A 14648-nucleotide genomic window follows, 5' to 3' on the forward strand; every position below is an offset into this window, starting at 1 on the left:
TATTCTTTTGCAACCAATTTTTTGATTAAAAAAGAATCATGAACAAAGACATCAAAGCAAAAAGTGGCCTGAACATTAAGTTGAAAAACAAATCAATGACAGCAGCCAAAAATAGATAAGTAAAATTACAGAAAAGATCAAGTGGCTTAAATATCTGGCATAGAATTTCTCCTATGGCTCATTCAAACTAGCAACACATGAAGAAGTGAATTCTGGAGACACTAATTTTTACCAAATTGCAGTTTCAGTTGGTTTGGGATACACTCCCTTGGCCCCGTGGGTGGATTAAGGGAGACTGTGGAATCACGGGGTGTTTGTGTCCTGTGCATCTCTTCTGCTGCTTGTCCCATGTGGAGATAGGCCATTCTCTGAGCTGCTACATGGACAGGTCTAGTTAAGGGAGCCCTTGCGATCCTCCGAGCTACTGCTGTTTATAGCAAACTCTCTTGACAATATAATGCATTCCATCTCAAATTGCCCCAGCTCCACAGGCATTATTTTAAACCACCAATGTCAATATCCTCCTAATTCTATTTGGGTGTCACATTGTCCCTGAAGTATATTTTTAATTTCATTGGGTGCCATGGTTACCTTTTGGGCACCAAGCACCTGGCATCTAATTTTGCAACCTTTTTCATTGCATCCCTTAAGAGATTTTCAGTGTAGAATCCAGAATGTAAACTTTGTTGCAGGCAGGTGTGATAGACTCCCTCCTCTGGTTGATACAAAAAGCAAAAGTAAGCCAAGAATGGACAATAATCTCACAATATCTGTCACTTAAAATTACTTATAATTTATCCTCAGTGAAACTCCCTTTATCTTCCAATTTTGGTTACTTGGGAGTTAGCATAGGATGGGAATTACAGTAAGTGTTGGAATCTTCTAAGATTTCTTTCTGATGACAAATTATGCAATCTCTGTGACCAAGAAGTGAGGGAGGCTGGGTGGAGGATGGGGAGGGGACTAATTGCTGTGGTCCCAGGGAATTTTATACTAAAATGACATTTGCTGAACATGTCATTTTGGCCCTGTGACTTGGCATGCCACCCAGTAACCCTGCTCCCATCTCACCAAGAGATGCTCCGTCAAACAAATAGCCACAATCCGCACAGGAGTTCTGAAGCCATCTTTCCCACTCCCTCATTACCCCTGCATCAGCATCTGATTCCTTAGCAGATTTCACAAAGGGCTACCCACCAGGAGACAGAAAGGTAATGACGTGTGTTTGTCTTATGGTACCGCTCACATTTCAAACTTGTCTACAATTCCAATAAATGAAAGGAATTGCAAAGGCATAACAAAAGCCAAATAAGAAGAAATGTTAAGCTGTACAATGAATAAAAACTGTCATTAGATGTAACCCAAACAGACTGTGTGTGGTTTCTTAGGATGACAAGTAAATAATAAACACTAAGTGTAGTCAAGTAGCTTCAACAAAAAGTGTTTCGATGCATGTGCAAATAGGGAGGTGTGTTGGAGCAGGCTCCCAGTGCTAGGAGCTTTGTGGGCAGTCACAAGGCAGTGCGCAGAAAGCCTTCCACCTGCCACGGGGGCCTTTATTCCTCCTTCAGTCTGCGTGACAAGAATCCTCTTTATCTAACTGAATATCCAGTGGCCCTTGGCTCTCTTTTTGGCTATTAATATAAAGCACTTGGGATTTTAGCAAGAATGAGCCCCCCATTATCTGAGTGGCACACAATTTCAGAACCAAAGTAATAATGCCAGCATTCATAGCATTTATTCATATTAAAATGGAACGTCCTTTCTATTCCATGGCAACAGAGTCATGCAGAGCAAATCCTTGCTTATTTCCTCATTTCTTTTAATCAGAAGGCTCAAATCCCAATGCCCTTCGCGATCAGGCATTACACATAATCAATTAAAGAAGCTATGAAAGTTGTGAGATAGTTGTAAAGTATAGCACGTGGGGATGGGAACTTGGGATCACCTGCATCTGCAACCTCTAAAACTTGGTGCCAAGCCTGGTGTGGTAGCCTAGTGGCTAAAGTCCTCGCTTTGCACCCACTGCCAGGATCCTATATGGGCACCGGTTTGTGTCCCAGCTGCTGTGCTTCCCATCTAGCTCCCTGCTTGTAGCCTGGGGAAAGCAGTAGAGGACAGCCCAAAGCCTTGGGACCCTGCACCCACATGGAAGACCCAGAAGAAGTTCCTGACTCCTGGTTTTCGATCGGCTCAGCTCTGGCCTTTGTGATCACTTGGAGGGTGAATCAGTGGATGAAATACGTTTCTGTCTCTCCTCCTCTTTGTATATCTACCTTTCTAATAAAAAATTAATTAATCTTTAAAAAACAAACAAAAAACTGGTACTGCCCAAACAAAACATGTATCTAGGCTGAAGTCAGCACCCAAACTAGATTTAGTGGACCATTTTTACAAATGAAATTCATTAAAAGAGCTTAAGAAAATTAGTGTTCTGCCAACCAAGATTTTGGATAAAGGGCTAAATCAGGCACATTCCAGAGGAAACGAAGATCTCCCTCCAACAACACAACCCTAATCTCTCACAAAATCACCAAATGTTTCAGTAACAAAGCCACATATTTCAACAACTGTTTTCTCCATCTATTTGTGACTTTTAGAGTAACTTCAATTACATGTTTCTGCCATGCATTCATCATTTCAATTCATGCTAGTGCTATGCACTAGTCATTCTGAGTCGCAGAAGAAAAGCGAAATAATTATCATGTACATACACTACACACTTAGAGCACCTTTCAGCTTCAGCTACGAGAAACTTTTCCAACCTCATGTTTAAGTGAATGCACTGTTCATTCTGTCCACTGGGACTCAAATATGAAATCACGCTTTCATGTCTAAAGCTAAGTGTGCTGTGTTGATCTCAACTAGTTATAGCAATCTTAGCATATATTGCAAATACCTTAGCAAACACAGCTTCCATCTACAGGTTTAAAGCACATGTTTTCCAAATGAAGTAAGAGAATTATAATGAGCTAGTTTGCAGGAGTGGGTCACATGCTATCATGCATACGGTATTTCATTACTGTGATGATTGGGCTTCTGTAATGACTGAAGATCAGTACCATCCTGCTCTGACAAGGAGACTCAGATGCATGGAAGATAAATGACTGTGGCAAAATAAAATGAGGGGTGTTTTTTATATACAGAAAAGTTTTTGTTTTTATTTCCAAAATCAAATATTACAACAGGACATTTACATGTATTTATAAAAAATGCAGCAATTGGATTTATAGATCAGAGATTTCCTTGAGTTTGGTCCCTCTCTCAGCGCAGTGAGGTGATGTCTTCAAAGTAATTATTGTCCTACTCTCTTCCCTCCCCATGCTGTTCTCCCACCCACCCACCTCAGTTCAAGTTGCAGTACAAATATAAAGCAACTGGGTACAACACAGCAAGAATATTCACAATTTGGTACAGCCCAAACCAGAAGATCACCAAGGGAGAGAAAGATCCTTCTATATAAAGGATTTACTTATAAACTACGTATAGCTATCACACCCAATTATTGAAGATCTCCCTGGTTTAGAGCAAGTGGAAGTTCCACTGAGTATTAGCCATCAGTTACAGCTCTGATTTACCTACGGGAATGTCTTTCTCCTCCAAGATTTTTTACCACTTCACATGTCTCCAATTTAAGGCCTTCCCTAGCCCCTTTATACAGAAGAGTTTCTACTATCTTAAAAGAACTTAGTGGCTGGTCCAGTTTTCAATGTGGATTGTCCTTTTCCTTAAACTTTATTGCTCTGAGGGGGAAAAACACTATCTGTAATATTTCTTCAATGTTTGAATTCTTATTTTCTGCTAATTTTATGTATAAATATAAACCTGTGACTGTCACTTTAATTAGCCTAGACTTGAACCAAAACATACAATGATTATTGCAGCTCATGCTCTTTTATTAAACCTAAACCTAACATAGCCAGTGATTCAGAAGGCCTGGTGTGCTTCATTCCTCCCTGCCCCTTTGGCAGGTATAATTTTGCTTTTGCAAACTAATTAGCTAATTTTATTTATTTGAAAGGCACAGAGATGGAACCTTCCATTGACTAGCTAATTTCCATTGGCTAGTTCACTGTTCCAATGCCTGCAAGTGTAAGGACCGGGCAAGAACCAAAGTTAGGGGCCCGGCACGATAGCATTGCAGTTAAAGTCCTCGCCTTGCACGCGCCAGGATCCCACATGGACACTGGTTCTAATCCAGGCGGCCTCGCTTCCCATTCCCTTTTTGTGGCCTGGGAAAGCAGTTGAGGATAGCTCAAAGCTTTGGAACCCTGCACCTGCGTGGGAGACCCAGAAGAAGCTCCTGGCTTCTGGCTTCAGATTGGTTCAGCTGTAGCCACTGCGACCCCTTGGGGAGTGAACCATTGGACAGATCTCCCAGGTGTTACAAAAGGAGGCAGTAACTGTAGCATTTGGCCTATCACCTTCTGCCTCCTAGAGTATGCATCAGCAGGAGCTAGAACCTGAACCAAAGCACCCCCATAGGGTACAGGCATCCCCAACAGTGGCTTAACCACTGTGCCAAACATTGCCCCCATCTGGGCTGATTTCAGTCAGCAGCTGTGCAAGTAGACAGAGTGACCACTGAGGAAGAAAGTTGGCTAGAGTGAGTATGCAGTTGGAGACTGGCACAGGATGTCCGTGTACTGCTGAGAAGGAGTGGTGATTGTTGGAGAAGCTGCCAGCCTCCTCCTTTAGGAGTTCCAGTGGATAGTAACACAAGCAACAGGTGGTCATGAACATTCTTGAAAATTCCTGACCATCAACCATAAGCCTATGACAAGTGGAATCATGCTCAAGAGGAACAAACCTTTTACCTTTAATTCAGTAGGAAAATCTGTCAATGCAACGTGGACAGAAAAAGTCACAGCTTTTCACTAGATTTGTCTATTTCTGTCTTATCTTCTTTTATTAGGCTCAGGTGTTCTATTTCATGTGGTTTTGTTTTTGTTTCAGTGATTTACATTCATTAAACTTAAATTCTAACCTTGCACAGATTAATAGAAATGTTTTCAAAGACTTTTTAAAAAAGATTTATTGATTTTTATTGGAAAAGCAGATATACAGAGAGGAGGAGAGACAGAGAGAAAGATCTTCCATCTGATGGTTCACTCCCCAAGTGAATGTAATGATCGGTACTGTGCTGATCCGAAGCCAGAAGCCAGGAGCTTCTTCCGGGTCTTCCACGTGGGTGCAGGGTCCCAAGGGTTTCGGCCATCCTCCACTGCTTTCCCAGGTACAAGCAGGGAGCTGTATTGAAGCGGAGCAGCTGGAACACAAACCGGTGCCCTTATGGGATCCTGGCAAGTGCAAGTTGAGGACTATGCTATTGCGCCGGGCCCTCAAAGACTCTTGAATACATTGTTCCATCCCAAATGCATGGCATTTCTGAGGGGTAAACCAGTGTCTTTGGTGCACACCAACTCTGACTCATTGCCTATTCAGGAAGCCTGCCCGACATCCTGGTTCTTATTGGTCAGTAGCCATGTGGTCATAGACAAATTCCTGAAGCTTTCTGAGCTTCCTCTAATGTGCAAAAGACTACAATTTTATGAATGTTTAAAATTTGAGAGGTAGGGCCCAGCGCGGTGGTGCAGTGGTTAAGGTCCTCGCCTTGCACGTCCGGGATCCCATATGGGCACCGGTTCTATCCCGGCAGCCCCGCTTCCCTTCCAGCTCCCTGCCTGTGGCCCGGGAAAGCAGTCGAGGACAGCCCAAAGCTTTGGGACCCTGCACCCACGTGGGAGACCTGGAAGAGGCTCCTGGCTTCGGATCGGCATAGCATCGGCCATTGCGCTCACTTGGGGAGTGAATCATTGGACGGAAGATCTTCCTCTCTGTCTCTCTTCTCTGTATATCCGCCTTTCCAATAAAAAATAATAAAAATAAATCTTAAAAAAAATTTGAGAGGTAAAGCATTTATAACAATGCCTGGCATCTAGTAAATTACTATAAAATATGTGTTGCTATTACTGTTAATATCTGTGTGACTACAAAGGCAACTTTCTCAACTCATTTTACATTGAAAAATTGAAGCCAAAATCTTTTTCTCCATAAATTCTGTGGAAATAGCTTAAAACATAGGTTTGAGTAAAACTACTCATCTCTTTTTTACTTCAACTCAGTGACAAATTTCTGCAAGCCCAAAACCTTGACCTTCTCATGTCCAAGAGTTTTCACCACTAACTCATCAGCTTCCTTCCACACTCATCTTCTGTACCTTACCAACACCGGAAAGGCAAGTTTCTCTAAAGACTTAGCCCCTAACAGCCTCACTCTGACCTCAGGTTTATCCACCTGGTCGTTGCTCTGGTGAAATGTTGACCTTCGATCTAATTCTCAGCTTTCTCATCTTTGGAAAAGACTACACAAGAGGAAAAACCTGCATCATCAGAAAGTCACAATTTCCAATAATTGGGATCTTAATAGTTATGACCATCTTTCAATTTCATCTTTTCAATTCCCTAGTATCTTATGTGTCTTTCAGTGACCACTCAAACCATCTACACCCCCCTTAAGTCTTCCAGTTTGCTCACAGAACACAATATCCTTTGAAAAGGCAGTAGGTGTTTTCAAGCAAGTATTCCAAAGCATATGAATGTTGCTAAACAAATGAGAAGTCCAAAAACATTCTGGAAAGCGTAACACATCATCTTCTCTTTCCATAGCTGTCAATCCCTTCCTCCAATCTAGCCTCCTGATAGTTCTCAAATGTGAATTCTACACTGGCATCTAATGAAAGAAATTTTCTCATTCCTCTAAAAGCAGAGACTCTCTTCACTCGGCCTCGTAGGTCCTGTTGCTGCTTTCCTTACCATCCTCTGTTACCTTTCCATCCTCTGTTTTCTCTCCCCTTCTTACTACCGAGGTCTTCCAACAGAACTGAAACATACTCATGTATTGCAGATGGTAACAAAAAAAGAAACCTTATTTTGCAAAAAACAGAGAGTCACACACTCTGCCTTTCTTCCATCACCAAGATCTGCTAAGTCTGCTTTGTTGGTAATTCTGGATCTTAGTCCAAGTGATCTTAATTATAACATCTTGCCATGATCTCCACTTGAATTACTAGAATCTCACTCCCTAAACCCTCCTCTTGCTCTCAGATTTGCTTAATACATACTTGACCTAGTCATATTTTCAATAAAATGCTTTTCATCATATCATTTCCTGAAAAACCTGCTAGTGACTTTGTACAAAGTGAAGACCAAATGCCTTAAGACGCCATGTAAGTCTTTTTATAGCATCTACTTCTTGTGTGAGCTGTATCTCTCACCACTCCTCCCTCACCCACTGGGCCTCCGTGTGATTCAGTTATCTGCAAATTTAAAAACACACCATGTTCTCTTTAACTCAGAGCTTCTTTGCTCTGTCTAAATACCGCTCCTCTTCCAGACTGGTCCTGATTGGATTGTTTTTACGAGTAACATAACTCCATTTTCTCCCACAACATTCTGTTTCTATTTTCTTAAAAGAAGTATTACACTTTATTGCAATTTTCTATCAGTGATTTTGTCTAGTATCTACCAGTACCCCTTAAGAACATAGAATAACTATTGCATTATTAATTGCTACTACCTGGACATGTGTTAAGCATGCAGCGAGAATTCAAAAATAATCATTGATTTTAATTGAACTTCTTATCTAAAAATGTGAACTGTGATATGATGTGAATTATAGGTTTGTTAGTTTCTATGTGTGAGACCTTTCCCTAGGGAAGGTTCCTAGGAAGATAATCGCTGGGACCGAGTCTTTGCCTTATTTCTTAGTTTCCAGTTTTTGTCTGTGAGTCTTAAACATAACGTAACAGCACCATTCTCGAAGCTAGTGGGATACTCAAAACTGACAAACCTTTGGGTGCTAACTATAGCTCTACGCCTTTCCAAGCTGGAGGAGGGTAGCTTTGTATTTCACCATGGGATTTCAATGAAAATAGATCTAGAATACATAGGAGTAAATATTAATGCCTATAAATTACAGAATGAGCACCTAGATATGACACTGAAAGCATAGATTTTAACAAATATAGAAATGGCATTACATCAATTTTATAAATTGTATTAATTGTAGTTCAAAAGTTGTCACCAAGAAACAAGAAGAGGGACAGGCATTTAGTGCACTGATTAAGATTTATCTTGGGATATCTGCCTCCCATAGCAGAGTTTCTAGGTTCAAGTCCCAATTCTTCTTTCAAGTTCAGCTTCTTACTAATTGCCACCCCAAGGGGCAGATGTAGTGGTTCCTGTACTTAGATCCCTGCCAAGCTTCCTCCTGGCCCAGAGAGTGAATAACAGATGGAAGATCTCTGTATCCTTCTCTATGTCCCTCTCTTTGCCTTCAAATAGATAAAAACAATATAGTTTTGAGAAGAAAGAAAAAGCACAATACTATTGAATGGAAAAAATATTTGCATGTAAATATATCTGGTAAAGGCTTTATACCCAGAATATATCCAAATAAACCCTTCTAATTCAATAATGAAAGAATGATTCAATTTTAAAACAGGAAAAAGATTTGACTAATAGTTTCCTCAAAAGTGTTTGTCAAATTCCACTAAGCACATGCAGATGTTGAACATCATTAATTAAGAGGAATATGCAAATCATAAACATAATGAAATACAACTTCACTTCTACTAAGATGGCTATGATTAAAAGGAAAGAAAAAACACATTTTAATGAGGACTCAGAGCAACTGCAAGATTATCTCTTATTGCAGGAATGTAAAATAGCGTAGTCACTTAGCAAAACAAGTGATCAGTTCTTCCAAACATTAAGATGCTATTATACAACCTAACAATCCCATTCCCAAATACGCACCCACATAAATAAAAACACATTTACACAAAAGCTTGTAAATATTCACATCAAAGTGATTATTTGTCATAAATAAAAAGTGGAAAGAGCCTAAATTTCCATCACATGTTCAATGTACAAACAAAATGTGGTATATCCATAAAACAGAATAGTATTCTGCAATAAAAAGAATGGGGTATGGATACTCTAAGGTGAGACCTTGAAAACATAATTTGGAGTCAAAGAAACTCAGTATTAAAGGCCATAGATTGTAGAATTCCATCCACATGAACTGTCCAAAATCAGCAAATTTATCAATGCTCAAAGCTGACTAGTGATTGCTTAGGGCTCTGCATTAGGGGAAGGTAGTATATAAACAGTATGGCAGTTCTTGTAGGAAATTGAGAATGTTTTATATCATATTGTTTTGATGGCTGTACAACTCTGAAAATGCATGAAAAATATTGAGGTGTACACTAACTGGATAAATAATATGTGAATTATATTTCCATAAAGCTGCTTTCAAAAACAGAAAATTATACAGACTGGTGAAGACTAATCCTCTATGCTGGTTGCTGTCCTGGCTGCTCCACTTCCCTTCCAGCTCCATGCTTATGGCCTGGGAGAGCAGAAGAGCATGGCCCAAGTACTTGGACACCTGCACCCATGTGGGAGCTGGGGAGAAGCTCCTGGCTTCCAGCTTCAAACTAGTGCAGCTTTTGCCACCATAACCATTTGCAGAATGAACCAATGGTTAGAAGTCTTCTCTGTCTCTCCCTCCTTTTGTATAAAACCTGTCTTTCAGATAAAAATGAATCTTTAGTTTAAAAATTATATAGTAATCAGCTTAATGAATAGATGGATTTTGTAGTTTCATAATAATTGGCAGTGTGAGATCAGCATAATTAATAATACATTAACAAAAAGTTGTAAGTACCTTGGAATAAATCTAACCAGGAATGTGAAAGGTTTCTACAATGGAAATTATAAAACATTAAGGAAAGAAATAGAAAACACCAAAAAATGAAAAAACTCTTTCATGTTCATAGATTAAAGGAAATATCAAAACGTCCAAGCTGCCCAATGCATCTTAAAGATTCAACGTGATCACAACCAAAAGAGCAAGGACATTCTTTTCAGATCTAGAAAAAATAATCATAAAATTCATATGAAAACATGAGAGACCCCCAGATAACTAGAGTAATGCTAACTAATAAAAGCAAAGCCAGAAATATCACAATAGCAGATTACAAGATATAACACAGGGCAGTTACCATCAAAACAATGAGTACTGGACAAAAGTAGACACATAGACCAGTGAATAGAAACTCCAGAAATTAATCAATAGAAATTAAGTCAATAGAAACTCCAGAAATTAATCTACCCATCTATAATTAACCATTTTTGACAAATGTGCTCAAATCAATTTTTGAGAAAAGGACAGTCTCTTCAACAAATGGTGCTGGGAAAAATGGAATCTACATGTGCAGAATTATGAAACAAGACCCCTACTAAAAATTAACTAAAAATGAATTAAGGATCTAAATCTAACCACAAAAAAGTATCGCATTAACCCAGTAGTTGAGAATGTGGAGGAAAAAAAATGTACCATAATCCATTGGTGGTGCCAATGTAAGCTTATACAACCATTATAGAATATAGTGTGGAGACTCATCAGAAATCTAAATATTACATGACCCAGATATCATTCCTGGGAATTTACCCAAAGGAAGTGAAATAAGCCCAAAAAAGAGTTAGCTGTACTCCCATTTTTATAGAAGTTCAATTCAGGATAGCCAAAATGTTGAATCAATCTAGTTGTATCTGACATAACTGGCAACAATGATGGGCAAGCAAGAAATAAGACACTTGCCCACTAGCTCGTAGTGAAATTTAAGAATGAGGTCACCGGGTTTTGCTCAAGGGCGAATAGTTTCCCGTGTGTCTGTAGCGCTGACTTTCAAATGGTGATGGATTTTTCTAGCAGCATTGACAGAAACTGGGGAACAATGCACTTGTCTACTAAATTTCTAACTCCACCCAAATTAATGAATCAGGAGACTGAGCCACTGTGAATAATCCATTGTGGGATTTTTATGTTCAGCTTTTTCTCTGGTAAATATATTTCAAATACATGAAACAAATTAGAAATGACTTACAGGAAGAACCTCTTTTCCTTTTAGCCCATCAAAAATCTATCTTGTCTTTGGTAGTCAGTTTCTTATCCCTGATATCTTTCAGAAACTCATTATTCTGTTTATAAATCGTCTCTTTCTTACTGTGACTACTATTATAAAGAGGGTAAAAGATAAGTCCTTAACTGTTGCATTCTATTCAACAGCATTTATTGACACTCTAAGTTCAGCTTTAATTTCCCTTGTCCTTAAATAGGCATCCATTTGCTTAGGGGGGCAGGGCATCAACATACAGACAAACGTTAATGAGTAACACAAAACAATATATGATTAAGGACCCCAACACGAAAAACCAGTAAGCATTCTAGAAAGCAGGATGGAGAATTCCATCTTGACCAGGAAAGTTTGAAGAGGGAAGACAAAGGCATACAGGAGTGAAGAAATATCAAGCAAAATTACAGGGGCTGGAAAGGTAGAGCAGATCACTCTGGAAAGAAAACGGAGTCTCCATTCAGAGATCGTGTTGTATCAGGGAGCTTTCTTGTTCCTGCTTACTTCACTTTCTGTCCTTGTAGAGAATTGTCAGCAGGAAGAAGCCTACGAGAAAAGTACCAGAGAAACTGGGTAGGAGCCCAACCTGCTGTAGGATAATGAGACATCCTTCACTTAGACATATAAACATATAGTCCCTCTTCCAAGTAGACACGGGCATGGTCTTTGGAACATTCTTCATAAAAGCCACACGATGCATGTTTAGGCTTTGTATAATCTGTGTCTTCTGTGGCACAAAAGGGGAATGGCATGAAAGAGGATGAAGCATAGTAAAAGATTGAGTTGGAATTTGAATCCGGATATTCTGGCATCTGAATCCTGACTCCCCTTGGGTGTATGGGATTACATAGAGTCAGTTTGGAGGAAAATCTTTCAAGGTTTTGGCATTTGTATGACATGGCTAAATGAATCTAGTTTTGTGTGGGATTTATGGGGTGGGGAACAGGTTAATTACTTCCTTGATGTTTCTTTTTTTTCTAAAGTGCAGCTCTAAGTGTGCTATGTGGTTGACAAAGGGCTCACCTACCATTCTGGCTTAGCTGATGTGTTCTGGTCTTTAAATGGCACTTGTCTCAATGAGCCAATGTTTTAAGATAAATGAAGGAAGCATAGCACACAAGAAGTGATGACTCTAGCTTACTTTACTAACTCACTAGTCTTGGACAGTCTCACGCCGGCCTGTCCTCTCAGCTTGCATAAAGCGTAATTTTTTTTCTCAGCTGCCATTGCCTTTTCAAGCTGAGCAAGCAAGCTGCACTTCCATAGGACTATATGGGCAACTGATCGTGGAAGGACCGGGGGTTTTCAATTAAAAGTCCTTCCATAAACATTAAAATGCAAGCACTCAAAGACTAAAATGAAATCCCTGGTGAGCTGTTAGTAGATTTCTTATTAAAGGTTTGCCAAGCTTTTATAAGACTGATAACAAAAAAAACTACAAATTGTCAAATTATTCTGTAAACATTTGCATAGGGCTGAAACTAAGAATACAGAGAACACACATTTCACATTGCATGCTTTCATGCTTTCACATTACAAAATCAGCACCATATGCTGACAAATCCAATTGACCTTCAAGCCAAAGTCTGAGTATACTAGGTGTATGTCTCATCTCTGGCTTTGATCTGCTGTAAGAAACAGAAATATAATTAACAGCACATTGTTTTATGCAGCCGACAGAGCATCTGGTATTTTAGAAATGCTTTTTAGATGTCTAGTTCCTCTGAAAGTCACTTGGAAGGGAGCTTGAAAAAGATGCAATGTCTTTACAGGTTAGTAGTGAAAGGAAATACTAAAAAGTTGGATCTGCACAAAGTTGTATCTGAAAATAAAATACCTGTTGATGATTAAGAATGAATCATAAAAATGATTACAATAAGGCTTCCCATGAATGACTGGTTGATTCTCTTCCTGATGCAGAGAATTTAATTACATTTTCCTACTGTCGCACTCCATTCTCCCGACTGCGGACTGAAACGCCATCACGGAGCATTATATCTGAGCTTCTATTATAAACAGTCATTTGCGAGATTTAAAATCTTAGCCGTTTCAAATTGATTCAGATTTTTAGTTGGCATCTGGGCTGTTAGTCCAGGTGCCATTATGTAAAAGGAAAAAAAACGTATTTGAAGTCTTTCAAGATCGTCCTGAATAAAAAAATAAATAAAAAGTGTACAATTTCATGCTTCTTTCCTCAATCTCCAGTCTAAAAGCAACGTACAAAGGAGTTAGTCAAAAAATGTTTCAATACTGGTTTTGATCCAAATGAATAAAAAATATCTCTATTCATTCGAATAGGGATTACTGTCATAACAAATAGTTGAAAGAGGAAAGGAAAAGCAATGTTCTTTCAGTAGAAAAAATGAAATACCTGTGAAATACCTAGGTAGAAATACTGGCTAGAGTCATTCCTCCAAGTAAGAATAGTTGCTAGTGTGTTTATGATAGAATGGTCAATTTTGCTTTCAGTTTTTGAAATAGTGGAAGTAAATTTCTGAATTTTCTACTACATTTAAAATGCTGGAATCACCAATATGTTCCATTATATAATTTCTTCTCCCATTGATAACATACTTTTTGACAACTTGAGGAACATTTTTAATTTGGCATTGTCAAAGTCCACTTACATCTTCAGTATGAAGATAATGTCAACCACACAGTACTATTGGCCTTGCTTTGTATTATGACTAACAAGTACTACACTGTTGACCAACTGTTGGTTGTGTGTCTGAATCTTACTGATTATTCCATGGTCAGCACCAGCCTTCCTTTTCATGGGTGTTCTTGATATATTTTTAGGAATGTAGAGTAATGTCTGGCATGATTTTTACCCTTTGAAGAAGATGTCAGTATAGAAACTTGTAAAATCCTTTGGTGTTGATTTATGAATATTGGTGAGGCTGCCTCGGAAAGGATCATGGAAAATGGCATTATGGTGATGTTGATGCCAAAAAAGAAGAAGAAGAAGAAGAAATCAAGCAGTTTTTTTCAAAATACTCATTTTCCATGAACTTTTTGAAGCTTCCCTTTTTCCCATGGATCTTAATTTCTTTTGGACCACAATAGACTTATCTTTTAAGTTAATTTTTCCTAAAAAATCTTCTGAAGGACTCTAATTTATCACTTAAAATATTCTGCATTAACCATGGGGTTATTGCTATGTCATGAAGGGAAATAACACCCTGTAGCAACGATTGAGCTGTAAAATTTTAAACTCCAAATACTTGAAAAACATATGCAAAACTAAAGAAAAAATGCCAATTCAAGTGTAGCCTTCAGGAAATGTGAAGTGTACTTTTGAAAACTCACAAATGATAAAAGCAAGCTAATATCAAAGCCTTAGTTACATTTTGTAATATATCCATCAACAAAATCTCCAAAACAAAAAGTTCAATCTTTGGAGGAAGAGATTCCTCACCTAATTATCTGCCCATCTTGCTCCCACCCTTGCTCCTGCTACCTGCAGGTGTGAGTGCACACACACCACACCACACACACACACATACACACACACACACACACACCACACACACACCACACACACACCACACACATACCACACACACACACCACACACATACCACACACACACACACACACACACACACCACACCACACACCACACACACACACACACACACACACCACACACACCACACACACACAC

This window comes from Ochotona curzoniae, unplaced genomic scaffold (genome assembly GCF_017591425.1).
Source record: "Ochotona curzoniae isolate NIBS_2020 unplaced genomic scaffold, NIBS_Ocur_1.0 contig_4501, whole genome shotgun sequence".
In the NCBI taxonomy this organism is placed as follows: domain Eukaryota; kingdom Metazoa; phylum Chordata; class Mammalia; order Lagomorpha; family Ochotonidae; genus Ochotona; species Ochotona curzoniae.